The sequence below is a fragment of the Diabrotica undecimpunctata genome, chromosome 8 (genome assembly GCF_040954645.1).
Source record: "Diabrotica undecimpunctata isolate CICGRU chromosome 8, icDiaUnde3, whole genome shotgun sequence".
NCBI lineage: Eukaryota > Metazoa > Arthropoda > Insecta > Coleoptera > Chrysomelidae > Diabrotica > Diabrotica undecimpunctata.
Genome location: NC_092810.1, coordinates 32,057,342 through 32,073,165, shown reverse-complemented (window position 1 = coordinate 32,073,165; position 15,824 = coordinate 32,057,342). Strand labels below are relative to the sequence as shown.

Below are 15,824 nucleotides of genomic sequence, written 5' to 3'. Positions count from 1 at the left end.
CTACTTCCATGTGATATGGAACCCAAGTAAACGCTGTCTCATGTTCTTTGGCCTTCTTTGAGTTACATTCGTCACTAAGTATAATTCGGTTCTATTCCTTATCGGACTTGTCTCGTCTTTAGCACCACCGCAGTCATGCTTCCTCATGTCTTTCAATGGGTAGGATTCAAGACCAAAAGGCCTTATTCTCAGTGAAAATGCTTTTATATTACGTTTTGTCCTGCAGCAGCCAACCGTTGATTGCCAATTGATCTAGTGGTGCTGAAGCGATCCCTAAAAGCAATTGCTCTTAGTAGGCGTTCTTCACGATTACTGGTTCTGTGAAATGCTGGGTATAATTGACTAAACTGACACGTAAGATCGTACATTAGAATTCAAGGAGAGAAATCTCACTCTCCATGTGCAGTAAAGCTCAACATTTACAAAACCTTAAAACACCGGTTATGATATATGTTTTTTTTTTTTTTTCTCGCCATTCTTCATCCCTCATTGGTCCTGCGACACTTTTGATATCATCGTTCCAGCGCATTTGAGGTCTTCCTCTTGGTCTCTTCGCATCGTACGGTCGCCAGTTTCCGACTTCTTTGTTCCATCTACCATCTTCGAGACGTTCGTTGTGTCCAGCCCATTTCCATTTTAATTTAGCTGCTTGTTTCGCGGCGTCCTTTATTTTTGTTCTGTTCCGGATTGCTTCGTTCGTTTGTCGATCTATTAGTGAGATACCAAGCATCTGTCGTTCCATGGCTCGCTGAGTTTTTCGAATCTTGTCCATGTTCCAAGGATACAAGAATCGAACACTTTTGTTCGAAGGTTTTGGGGTATCTTTTTGTTTTTCAGTATGTATGAGAGTTTTCCAAATGCGGCCCATCCCATTCTTACTCGTCTGCTTATTTCGGTAGTTTGGTTTTCTTTGTTTACCTTGATATTCTGACCCAGATATATGTATTCTTCTACATGTTCCACTTTTGTTCCTTAGATGGTTATCGTCGGTTGATCATCTTTATTCGACATTAGCTTAGTTTTACTCAGATTCATTTTCAGTCCTTTTTTTATGGATTCCGTATGAAGCTCATCGATCATCGTCTTCAGTTCTTTCCAGCTGTCGGCTATTAGTACTACGTCATCTGCATATCTTAGATGGTTTAAATACTTTCCGTTTATCGATAGTCCCTTCGTTTCCCAATTTAGTGATTTAAAGATGTATTCAAGTGCGGCAGTAAATAGTTTTGGAGATATGGTGTCTCCCTGTCTTACTCCTCGGTTGATTTTTATTGGCCTCGTTTTCATTCCGTTATCCATCGTGACTACCATTTCAGCGTGTTAATATATATATTGTGTTAATATTCCTATTCCTCAATAGCCCATAATTCTATGCTGTCAAAAGCTTTCTCGTAGTCTATAAATGCTAAACAGATTGGTAAATTGTATTCGTTAACTTTTTCTATTAGGACCTTTAGTGTGTGAAGATGGTCACATGTACTGAACCCTTTTCTAAATCCGGCTTGCTCTACTGGTTGATATACATCGAACTTTGTTGTCAATCTATTTGTAATTATTTTTGTGAATGTTTTATAAAGTTGTGATAGTAGTGATATTGGACGATAATTTTTCAGATCTGTATTGTCCCCTTTTTTTGTGTATTAATGTATTTAATACATGTATTTGTGATATGATATATATGTATTTAATGTATATTTTTACTGATTGAGTTAACGGTATTGAAATGATTCGTAATATGAATTTTATTTTAAGATATCTCAAGTCTCAAGACGAAAATTTACCTGACATATAACGAAATAATCATCACAGCCAAAATATGTACGCTATCGGACCAAATCTTTCATATGTCTCCACTTTTCTTTGTCTTCGCAGCACTAACGAGTTTGTTATCAACCTTTAGGTTGTCTGCCCACTGAGTAAGTACTTTTCCACGTTTCTCTTATTGATTATTCCAGAATATTTTTTTTCTGTAATAGTTCCGATTTTCTTCGAGGCACCAACCAAAGCGGAATCAAATAAAAACAGCGATACGAAAAACCCAAAAGAAACTTAAGCAAATAATACCAAGAATGCCGGAAGTTCTCCGAATGCTGGAAAATCCGCTGCATCGACGACGAAGAAGAAGTAATTTTCTAATATCGTGATTTAAAAAAAAAGATTAACAGTAGTCGGTACAGTTGACTAGCGCAAAGATTTATACTGTTTTCTATATGTTTAAAATTTAAATAATATTTTTAAAATTGAATAAAGTAGTTTTATTATTTATTTATTATTTATATTAAAAAAAAGTTATATTATATTCAAATAATTCAATGAATTATTATGTTTGCTCTTAACGCCCCCTGTTGACGTATTAACAAAGCACACGTTGTTTACTTCTGACGTTCTGACAGACCTGTCAAATTCAAATGAAATATTAAATTATAATAAAATATAAATAAATATCATTAATTATTATATAAGCTAAATAATATGTTTAAAAATAATAATTGTTTTTATATGAAATTATTTTAAAACGAGAAGTGTGAAGAAAATTTAAACATGATTCAATATTGTTATTATTTGTATGATATTTATGATTTTAATTTAGAGTAAACATATGATGACTAGAAACGAATTGACGCTAGCCGTGACGACGCCATCTTGCGGCGCTTGTCTCAGCATCTTACTATAGAGAAAAAGTAATACAACGTCAGCATAGAAGCTTCGCTTCAAAACTACAAATTGTTTTTGAGAACCAAATGATTGTTTTTTTCCTATAATAAATGTTATTTCATTGAAAATATGTATATTAGTCAAAATAATTATAATTCTAAAACTAATGGAGAGTAAATTTTAGTTGGTAGCACTGGGACGTCACAGAAATGTCACTAATAACGTGCAATTAACTTTAAACTAAATAATGTAATAATCCACCTACTGCTATGTTACGAAGGCCCTGTTTGATTTATTAGTTTGATTAAAAAATACAAAAAAGTAGCCTGCTGCATTTTTACATTGGATTTCTATTATAAACTTTCGGTTATAAAAAGATAATTTCCTAGTTCGTACACATAAATACCCGGACTAACACGCCAGTAGTCAATGGTAAGTGAGTCTCATCACGAATATTTGATGGAATGAATTAATAGGAGATTATTTTGTGCCTCGCAAGGTTAACAACGAAGCCCACAAATTTATGTAGATACATATGTTTTTGTAGGCAAAAAAGGAAATAACTATTCTTTACAGAGAGAATGTATACAGTGAGTGACTGTGCAATACTGTTGTTGGCATACATCATAGTTGGATGTCAAGAATGAGATAAACAAATTACAAATCTAATTACCAATTTTTTTTCTAAAATATTTAATAGTGTACATGCATACCGCTAATCTGGAGGACATAGAAAGATGGAATTATACGTTCAGTCGGTTTTCCAGACTTTTGTCTCTATATTCAATTTACTGTTTTTCTCCGCGGTGCTAATTACTCCTTATTTTATCGTGTGTATAATCGTTTATTAGTTGTAGCATTATAAACGTGAGATGTGTGTTATTTTTCTTCTAATAATTTCTTTTTATTTTATTCAATTGTTAACTTTTTGTTTTGTTTTACCATTTTCTGGTTAAACTTTATTCTTCAATCTCAATTTTCATTTATGTCAATTCTATTATATATATATATATATATATATATATATATATATATATATATATATATATATATATATATATATATATATATATATATATATATATATATATCTATGATGTACTCCAAGTCGATACAAAATATGTTTCAGTTGGCAACTCTGATTTCCGATCTGTCATGTTTAGTTTTACTTCAATGCAGAAGTAAATATATTTCATGTATTTAAAGTACTAGTAGTACTAAGTAAGGCACTAACATGGCTGCTACCATGAAATCAACATATATCTAAAATACGGAAAACTACTTCGACTACAGTCAAAGCTACATTCAACTGCATGAAGCCAATAATTTATATTTTCAACTACATAAAGCCAATAATACATTTTGACATAAATATTATTTTCACATTTTTGTACAGCTTTAGGAAAGATTTGCTTCTTTTTTCTTTATTAATATTAAAATTCATTCTTAATGTATAATAAATATGATTAGTTAATATAATCCTTTATTTGTCCCTGCCAAACGTATTTTTCAGATTTGCATTTCACATTTACACCTGAGACAGAGTTAGTCAAGGGCCCCAACAATAAAATTGTCACCTTAACTGTCGTTTTATAGTAACACAACTGAGGTGTCATTTTATTGTTGAACAATTAGCATCCAATGATTAAATAGCGACTCCACTGTTATGTTTGTCAAAATGGGCGCCCAACGTGGGGAAGTTCCACAAGATTTTCATTTTTTTTAGTAATGACAGTACACAATAAATTGATTAGTATTTAAAAAAAATATGCACTAAAATACCTATTAAAAAAATCATACGGAACTACATAAAATGTCCTATAATCTTTCCTTAAATAATAATTTGCATAAGCTCGTATTTTGTCTACCGCATCACATGGCCTCCATCGAGACAAAAAATTGTTGAGAACGATAAAAATACGCAAGACTGCAAACCTTGGACACATACTGAGAAATAATAAATATAGTCTTCTGCAGGTCATCATGCAGGGTAGAGTCGATGGCAAAAAGGGAATAGGTAGAAAGAGAAAGTCATGGCTGCGAAATATTCGAGACTGGACAAACATGACTGTAGACGAATTATTCCACGTTGCAAAAGACAGAGAAGCTTTTAAAAATGTGGTCGCTAACCTCCGTTAATGGGGACGGCATAGGAAGAAGAAGATCACATGGCCTAAATATTGTAATTTTCGAGAGTGTTCGCAAAACCTCTTCATTGGTAACTCGATCTAAGCAAGATATTTTTAGTATTATATGTATTGCAGAATTATTTAGTACATATTCTAGTATTCTATGAGGATATCAGGAAGATCTGTGTTGCTAATCGGCATAAAGTTGCAGGGAACAGAAAGGTGGAAGATTAACTTTAGCCGTAAGACCAATGATGACGATAAAAATCATCTTAAGGCAGTTGGGTTGCCGTTTCGGAGTGCCCTACAAGACTCTCCAGAAAATGTTGAAAAACGTTGTAAAATACCATAAAGAAGGAAATGTTAAAAATAGTTCAGATAAAGGCATCTTGCTACAATAAAAAAACGCATTGTGTAGTTTTATACATTGAATCGACAAACTTAATTACGGAGTTGGCTTTTTTACTTATGAAGAGGATTAGTGGACATCCTGTATATTCACTATATAGCTTAGTTGTGCGATATTCATTGAATATTGTCGTTAATTATTTTGAAATGATATTCACTTGTCGTAAACTTTCTTAACAATTCGTTGTAAACTTTAACATTCTGTACAATAAAACTATTTGCATACCTTATACTTCTTGTATGCATTACAATTACTGCAGTTGATTCATTATAAAGGACTTCCATCGTTCCTGTTTCTGTGCAAATTCTAAAAACATGCAGAATTCGACCCATTGCCGAAATAACTGGACATAAATCGCAATATGTCCATATTACCGATTTGTTCTACTACATTTAACACTATTGATATTTAAAATTAAAGCGATATAGAAATAGGAGATTTCTTAAAAATTAAAATACAATATGGTTTCTGTCTGTGCACTTCGATACGAAGAAACTTTCATTTTTTTTCAGTTCGAGTCTTACAAAGTCCTCCTGAAGTTTAGGAAACAGAAAAGTGTTTAACCAAAGAGGACCAGTGGTATGACGTACTAGAGGTATACGAAAACTTAGGTACCCGAACAACTTAAAAACTGGAAGACGACTTAAAATCTATCAAAGTTAAAGGATTAAGAAGAATTACTAGAGATAGGACGGAATGGGGGAATGTTCTAAAGAATGCTTTGGCTCATTGAGTGCTGCAGTGCCAATGAGAATGATGCTAATTTTTTTTGTTATTGGCTTTAGGGTAAATACCCACACAGCCAGACACACATTTTTAAAAACAGATACAATACAAGAATTACACTCTTCTCGCCCAGGAGCCGATCAGGGCATTTTTATAAACGATAAAAGGTAGGCCTCGGACAGATAGGTATACATACATTAAGGAAAGCCATCAGGGATCAACAAAGGTAGTTATATTTGTATATTCGTTATTCTGACGAAAGACAGCAAACAATCGTAAATTTCTTTTCTGTCTAAAGCAAGAAGATGCAGTATGGGCTTTCATTGTTTAATTTTAAAAGTTTTCTGACAAGCTCATTAGTTTGATTGAGTGAAGATTGAGTTCTATATTTTAAACAATCAAAAAAGATATGGTCCAGGTCACCGATTTTATTACAGGCTTCACAACGATCACTCCTCAAGTATTTTATTTTAAATAAATGTGCTGGATAACATGCGTGACCCAACTTCATTCTGCTGATAGTAGTTATACTTTTTCGACTGTAATCGTACTCATTGTACCAAGGTTTTCTCCTTAATTTGGTTTCAAGTCTGGTGTAACGTGTTGGATTTTTAAAGCTGTACTCTTGCCCTAAATATGACCATTTCTTCATCATTCTCTGTTTTGCTATGATTATTTGTTCATCTGTGGTTAATTCGTAATTTATTTGTTCCCCCATTACTATGCTTTCTTTGGCAATTTGATCGGCAATTTCATTGTTTGTTATTCCTGCGTGTGCTTTGACCCAGAAGAATTTTATATATTTATGTTGATCTTTTAAATGTTTAAGTATTGCTTGGATGCTAAAAATAATGTCATTGGTTGTGTTTGAGTTTGATTTTAAAATTTTAAGAACGGAAAGTGAATCGGAAACGATTATAGCATTCTGATCCTTTTCCTGATGAACATATTCTAGTGCTTTTAGAATTCCTATTGCCTGAGCTGTGAAAATAGATGTGTTTTTGTTTAACTTATATTTTTTCTGTATACGTTTAGGTATTACGAAAGCGCAACCTGTACCATCGGTGTTTTTAGATCCATTAGTGTATATAGTGACGTAGTTTGGATGTTCCTCAAAAATTTGATTTCTGACTATACTATTAAATGATGTTTACTCCGAATAAAGGGGTATATTCACATCACAGGAAACAAAATGATCAAAGTAGTCGGTCCCTACCTTTGTTTGTGGTTTTAAGGTCACGTTTCTTAATCCATCACAAATAGGAGGAGAGTTTTTATGAATCCAAAAAGGCTTAGTTAGGTCGTATTCGTTTAACTTATATATATGCTGTTAATGAATGGTGAGTTTTTCTTTAGCGACTTAATAATCATTTTTTCAGCTAAAATGATCTCAGTTCTAATGGAGACATATTCTGAGTGATTTGTTTTGTATAATATCCAGCTTATGTAGATTTGTTTTATTGGCTGTTCCATAAAGTGTACAACCATAATCAATTATTGATCTTATGTAAGCTTTATAGAAGGTTAGAGCTGTTTGAGGTTCTGCACCCCACCGAGTTCGCATAATGGATTTTAAGAAGTTTAGTCCTTTATTGCATTTTGTCTCTATTTGTTCAATATGAAGTTTCCAGGTCAATTTTCTGTCTAATATGATTCCTAAGTATTTGACATTGGTATCCACCGGAAATTCTATACCATCTATTGTAATTTTCTGCATCGGTTTCATGTTTATGAAGATTATAACTTTGGATTTTTCTGCGGAGATTTGTAGCCCTAAATCACTTATGGATCTTAAAACGAGTTTCGTGCTTGAATTTAAACGATTGATGCATTCGTCGAGATGTTTGCTGATGATGATAATAATTAATTAATAAAATTATAATATATATTGGAGGGGTCTTTGGGATGCAGATCGGTTGTTTTTTAATATGGATCATCACCTATACTTCACATTTATATATTACTGTAATTGACTCCCTAAAATATGTATATTTTAAAATCGAAAATCTGGTTAGTTTTCAAAGAATATTTAGTTAAAGCTGTAGTGTTTGGTTTATCGTTTCTTGTACTGTTTTATGTGCAATAAATCGTCTAAGTAAATACTGATCCGTCTGTCCAATGTATGTACAGTTACAGTCTTTGTAATTTACTTTATAATCTGATTGACTGTCTTTATTAATAGTAGGATACACTACTATAAAGACACTTTGTTCATGGCAGGACAAAAGTATTCAAATCAGTCGTCAAACTTCTATAGAAGGTTTATCTACGGGATTAAAAATATTCCTATCGGCAAAAGCCGCCGATTAATAATAACAGGTAGTCTGTATATGCCATGAAAGGTTCGTTGAAGGTGTTTTGGGGTTTCAGCCGACATCAACCAAACACTAACATGAAGATATGAATGCAGATGTCTATGAAGAATATTTCACACAATATAACACTTTTATGTTACTAAGAAATATCAACTTTTACTTGAAATAGTGTTATTGCCTCTTGCAATATCTCTACTTGTATTTGGCTAAAGGCGATTCAATATTTGTAGGTTTTATAAAAACTACTTTTATACCATAAATTTACTTTCAATACTAACTTTCCCTTAGTCGAGTGTATGGGCAAGGCAACATGCCGAGTAGGTGTAACCGAGAAAGTAAAAATATTTCTGAAAATCTCAGTAGCATAGATTTGAATGTTTTAATAACGAGAAACCAATTGCAAGGCCGTTAGACACATTAATAATCTCCAAGGTAATTGTTTGATGTCTTCCAAACATCTTTCTCGTTTCGTTTCGGATTATTCAAAAACAAACAAAAATTATTTTATTGATATAAGCCGACGGGTGCTTTTCTCATAAACCATCTGTTTAGCCATGCAATGTGGAAAATGTGACATTGCCGTGTAACAATTTGTTTTACTAAATAAGGTAAACAGTGGTAGGGGAGCAGGTTTTTCAGAAGGGATTAGAAATTTAGAAATTGTTTTAATATTGTGAAAAAATATGACATTGCCATTGAATTCAGTCAATCAGGTTGCTGTAATTTGATTACATGATCTATAATTATAAATGACAGTATAAAAATTACTCGCCTAAGCATTCTATTAAAAAGGAGCAGTATATTCAGTTATTGAAAAACTTATAGACATATTTCAATGAGAAGAACACACACTATCGTTCTAATATAACTACCACTAATTTTAAGGGTGCGTAGCCTTTATTAGTTATTAAAGAACCTAGATGTAAACCACATAAATTGTTGTAAATAGCGAAAAATAACACCAGGAATGAAGTTCGTGTAACCTTCTGTCAATGTGTTGAGTTACGGTTTGCAGATGGCCCTAAAATAACTTAACGACCAGTTACGTAGCCGGAACCGACGACTTCGTGTGCCCTCCGAAAAACGGTGGCAACTCAGTTAAATTAAAAATTTGAAAAATTTCTGATGTCTGTACGAAGAATCTGGATTAATCTGTCAACTTGACATTCGTTACATTACCACAGGTAGTTAATTAAATTGTTCTTTCATTTTTTATCAAGGTTATTCCGAATACTTGAAATTAACGCCGGTCTTAAAATCACTCCATTTCAATATCATTGATTGGCAGCAAAGTATTTGAACAGCTCCCTTAACTATTCCAAAAGAAGTTCTAACAGTACAAAATATTACTAGACCATCGGGATCCACATGTAACTCGATCATACGTCATATTCTCCAATGCAGTGGTGGATTATTGTCATCAACCAAGACGAACACAACCATCAACGAACCCACCTTGATACAACTGGTAGCTTCACGACGAGTCAGTTTGATCTTTGCTGAAGCGTCAACAAGTATGCTTTTGACCATCTACTCCAGAATCGTTGGCTTAATTTCTGTAGCAACTGATATTGGGTGAGTCATCTTGAACTTTCGATTAAATAATGAATTTTCTGATCATTGGAATATGCTCCTCGTGAATAAGTGTCACATATCTCTAAATTGAGATCACTTGTCGTAATTCCTGGGGGTCGCAAATTTACTTGGCTTATTGTTTGATTCGCGTACTTCATTTTGATTAGTGATTTGAGTACCTCGAAGGTCAGTTTTGTTCGATTTAATAAATTCTAATGCCTTTTGTATTGTGTCAAAATATTTTGTGTTAAAGTTTTCCAATTCCTCAGTATCTGCTTCGGAATCATCTAAAGCTCTAAACTATTTGAATTTTCAATCCGTTATTTAATGGTATAGTTTGCTGCATTTAAAGTCAAGTCAAGTCAAGTCAAATTTATTGATCACATGCGACATTATACAAAGTACATGTATGAGACAAGTCAAAGTTACAGAAATACATCTTAAAAGTATATAAATTAATTAACACGATAAAACATACTTAAAAGTTATTTTTAGAATATGGCTCTAGCTCACAAATGTATTGATGTACACACCTCCGAAAGTTTGGCTGATGTAAATTCATTCGTATATCTATTGGTAATTTGTTAAAGAAACTTATGGCTGCATAATGTGTGCTACTTTCCAACAAAACAGAACGATGTTGTGGAAGCATAAAGTGATTGTCTCTGAATCTTGTCGAATAAACATGGTTAAATTGAAATTTATTAAATTCATAAATTTTGCTATGTAAATACATTATACACGAAAATATATACAGACCAGGAATTGTAAGAATATTGTTTTGTCTAAAGATGCCTCTACAAGAATCTCTAAATTTCATTTTATACATTATCCTAATAGCTCTTTTCTGAAGTGCGAATATCTGCTCTAATTCAGAGGTACAACCCCAGACTTCAATGCCATATTTGGCTATTGAGTAAAAATGGGCAAAGTATACTATTTTTAATACTGATGTATGAAAGAGACGTGAAAGAATTCTCAATGCATAACATGCGCTACTTAATCTGGATTTCAAATTAGAAATGTGGTTTGACCATTTACAATTACTGTCTAGAAGTACCCCCAGCAACTTCGTGCAGTCTGTTTTATCTATTGCTGCTTCTATAGTGGCTTGATGGTTTAATAAATTATTTGACGTAAAAATCATATACTTTGATTTCTCTTTATTCAAAACTTATTTGTTGGATACGAAATAACTGTTGATAGTGGATAGTATCTGTGTGGTTTTATTTTGCAAATTTTGATCAGACGTTCCTGTGACTAGAATGTTAGTATCATCCGCATAACTGATGATGTTAACCCCAGTCAGTGAATTAGTTAAGAAAGCCATATAATTAATAAATACTATAAAAAGTAGAGGACCCAATACACTACCCTGAGGGATACCATAATGGATATCCAATGTGTTTGATTCGTTTACAAGTTCATTAGATGTTATCTTTACTTTTTGTCTTCTATTCTCTAGGTAGGAAGTAAACCATTTTAGAACTACACCACGAATACCAATACCCTCAAGTTTTATTAACAACAAATTATGATCCAAAGTGTCAAAAGCCTTGGACAAATCGAGAAATAAACCACATGCCTTCTCTCGTCTGTCCAAAGCATCCAACACTAAGCTGACGAAATTTGCAAGAGCTGTAGTTGTAGACTTAGAAGATATAAAACCATGTTGAAAATTATGCAAGACACTATGCTTTTTTAGGAATGAGTTCATTCTAGTATAAACCACAGTTTCAATTATCTTTGAAAACACAGATAAGAGACTTATGGGACGATAGTTGTTAAGGTCATCTTTATCACCACTTTTGAATAAAGGGATTACAATAGATAGTTTAAACATACTAGGAAATATTCCTTGTTGAAAAGAGGCATTACAAATATCCGTCAGTGGATCTGCGAGAGCATGAATGCATTGTTTTAATAACTTAGGGGAAATCTGGTCAAAACCACAACTGTGTTTGGATTTAAAACTTTCAACTATACTAGTTATTTCCTGTGGGTTAGTTGGATATAAAAACATAGAACAACTATTACGGTTTTTTGATGCTGATGTAAACCCACCTATTTTAGTAGGATCCAAAGCGGCACGTAACTTTGGAGCCATTTCAACAAAATGGTGGTTAAATTTGTCTGCTAAATTACTGTTATCATCACTAAATGATTACGTATATATTTTAAATGGTTTACATCTACTTCTATTGATGTTGAAATTGTAATGATCGATTAATGACAGTGTGTTGGAGTTGGATATGTTACTGTATTTGATTGACCTTTTGCTTTTCTTTAATATGCCGTGCGGCCGAAGGACCATAAAATGGGCTGTATATTGTATCAACAACAACATATTAATTACTTTATTTAATCCGAAACTGATTAACAAACCAAATACAATATGTAACATCTTCTTCTTCTAATGGCGCTACAACCCTTTGTGGGTCTTGGCCTGCTTAACAACATTCCTCTATTCTGCCCTATTGGATACTTTCCTTCGTCACTGTCTGAAGTTCATGGTTTTAAGATCGTCCTCAACATCGTCTATCTACCTTCCTCTTGTCCTATTTCGTTGGGAACATAATAATATAACATAAAACATAGACATTTGTCAACTTGATATTCGTTACATGAGGTTAATTAATAAGTTTTTGTGGAATACCATATTTTTGTGGAAATCCTTTCATGAAATACTAAATAACGAGAAAATAAATTTGAGAAGAATATGGCAACAAAAAAGGTCATCTAGAAATAAGACTAAACCAAACAGTGCAAATCAACAGCACAAAAGAACAATCCTAAAACTAAAAAATCCCCTTTAAAGTAACTTTTACGAACGTCCATGAAGGTAATGGTTAATATTAACTTCTTAAATGGATGTACTCAGTTGGTGGATATTTCTTACGCAGTTCAGTATGCTTGATATCGACATCGACGAGAAGACAATTCGCCATTTACGGTAACCAGTTCTGGCACACATTTTATTCATCACTCCGATACTCATATCTACTTTACTTACTTAACTTTTAATCCCACACAGCTAAATTATCTACTTTTAAAATAGATATGTATATAGATGTGGTATTAGTTAACATACACACACTCATATACTGCCTGAAATATTTCAAAAAGATGGACAATACAACAAAATTTGGCTTTGCCATTTTTGATATGTTAAGCTAAATTTATCTTGCAAAGAGTAAAAAAAGATACTTTAAATAAAGTACATATTTGAAGCCAAGCTTCAATACTTCACGTTTGATATTGTTCTGAAGCTATTTTCTTGTGGCATTTTAAATTAATTTATATTTAAATGGGAATAAGCCACAATTAAAGGTTAAAATACGTTTATTGACGTTTCAATTTCCACTTCGGAAATCGTTCTCAATAATTGTGGCTTATTCCCATTTAAATATAAATTAATTCACGTTTGAAACAATGAATACAGACATTAAATGAAAAGTAAAAAATTAAAAGCATCCTGATACAAAAAACAAACAGAAAAATAGAGATCGATACTAAAATTCGATTCATAACGCTTCTCGAACGTTAAAATTCATCATAAATGTCAAAAGTCATAAATACCATCCCATCCAATTAATAACTATATAAAATTGTCTGTTTAATAACGCCCGATATCATAATCAATTTAAAGTGAACATTAAATAAATTAAAAGTCCACTTTAAGTGTAAATTCCAGTACCTACTAGGACCCAAATTTAAATTAAATGGTGGAAATATGTCAACTATACATCATAACCTCAGAATTCTGACAATATTCTTTGTTTTAAGTTTGTTTAAAATGTTATTTTTTTTTCAAATTTAAAATGATGCTGATAATTTCTTTAAACTTGAATTAATCCAAAAATGAATTTATATATGTATGCCACTCAAAAGTTTACAGAAAAGAATGAATTGTTTAGAATAATATGATGATTTATATTTCATTGAAAGGTTTCCTCCGACAAAGGATACAGTTATGTCTTTATTTGAACAGATCGGACATCAAATAAAGCTTCGTAACAAAAAGGTCAGTAATATCATTAAGATATAATAAATTACATTAACATTGGTGAACAAAAAATCATTAAAAAGTTAAACTAAGCAACATTAATGTTCTAATGTGTATATACAGAAAATGCTAATCAGCACATATTTTTAAGAGAGAAGCTGTTACACCAGTCCAACAGAAAATATTGAAATGTCAGAGTTTTATGCCATTCTATGATTTCCAAGATGCATAGCTCCAGTTATTTGTACTTTAATGCATCGTTCATTATCAAATATATCGTTCAACAAAAGAATTTTTGCATTAAATGTTTAAAAAATCCAATGATTCCCAATTTTTAAAAATCGAATGAGATGAAATTTGAAAGTGAAAGTGACTATATCAACGTAATAGTAGCAACAGCAGTATTTCATAATATCATCATAGAAAATGGGGTCTTCTTTCCTGTATTAGACAACATTTTGCAGAACTAAATTCACAATTTCTAAAAAAAAAGTTTTTACAAATTGTGCAACTGGATCATACAACAGCTTAGCTAAACTCTTAAAAATGATACAGGAGGATCACATCAGTGCTCTAGTTAATATTTTTAATAACTTATATACTACTGGTGAAATACCTGAGAAATGGCTAAAGTCTCTTTTTATAGCAATTCCGAAAAAGCAGCGGAGAAAAGATTCAACGAACACCGATTAGTCTGATGAGCCACACATTGAAAGTTTTTCTTTGCATTATTCATCAAAAATAAAAAGTCATTTCTAAAGAGACCTAGATGAATCCTCTAAGTATCCGTGAGGCACTTTAGCGCTTAAATATTCTTCTCCAAAACTGCCGCGACCAACGTAAAGATATTTATGTGGCTATCGTCGATTATGAAAAGGCCTTCTATAGAGTACAGCATGGAATGCTTTTGAACATATTAAGAACCAAAAGCATCGATTAAAGAAAACTTATTATTAGCAGAAAGCAGTCGTACGCGACGATGGGAGATTAACCGACAAATGTTATATTCAAAGAGGAGTCATACAGGGATGCATTCTATCCCCACTGTTACAAGTCTACAAGTCTAGAAAGGCTACAAGTCTAGAAGAATTTCTGAGCTGTATGTACCTGAAAGTAGTAGGAGAGAATTGCCTAGGAGAACTTTGTGTGGGACACTTGGGCAGAAAATTGATGTAAAGGGGATTATTATTGGTATGACTCAAGATGTAAGCTTATGCAAAAAGTTAATTAAGGACGCAAACGTTGGTTAAGGATAAAGACAACGATAATTATGATAATAGAAGAAAAAGAAAAAAACAAAGACAGGAAAAATAATAAAAAAGCTACAGAAATAGAGTTTAAAAATTGTCTTATATTAATTTTTTTTATATAAATTGTCTGTAGATATTTTTAATAAGTGCAAATGGCACCAAGACTGGAAAAAACCAGTGGCAAAAACTGCAGATTTCTCGAAATTACGTGAATCACTTCTACCTCTTAGTAAACAAAAAACATAACTGTATCTTCTGAAGATAATGAACTGTGACATGTTCGGATACAGTTATTAAACCTCAAATTTGACTCAAGTGTAAGTAGAGATTAGTCACAATAAAAAACACGAACGGCATATATTGATGATACATATTTTTTCTCATCTCGAGATCTCTCTATTGAAAGGCTGGGAACACCCACCTTGTTTTTTGTTTGATTCGTACATTACCTACGCTAATTTGAATAATTTGTTTTGAACAATTTGTTTCTCAAAAATAATGATGATATCATTAGTGCAAATATTGTTATACACTAACGGAGATATATAATGCATGGATTTATTTAATATAGCAATTATCAGAAGCTGTTCTACTATTTTTGAATGGCATTTGATGTTTTTCTCTATAGTAAAGGGCGCATTTAAGATATTTAGAGTTTTCAGTGTCATTTCAATATATTTTAAATTTTCTTTCGGTGGCTTTTTTTGTGTATCAGTGGATTTTAAATTTTCTTTCAAACTTCTGTGGATGAAAATGGCG

At 32.3% G+C, this 15,824-nt stretch overlaps 1 protein-coding gene across 4 annotated transcripts in view; it reads right to left on the bottom strand.

Annotated features, from left to right (window-relative positions):
* Nucleotides 1-15,824, bottom strand: part of LOC140447400 (four and a half LIM domains protein 2-like) — a 184,251-nt gene that overhangs the window by 38,444 nt on the left and 129,983 nt on the right. The gene's annotated exons all lie outside the window — the stretch shown is intronic.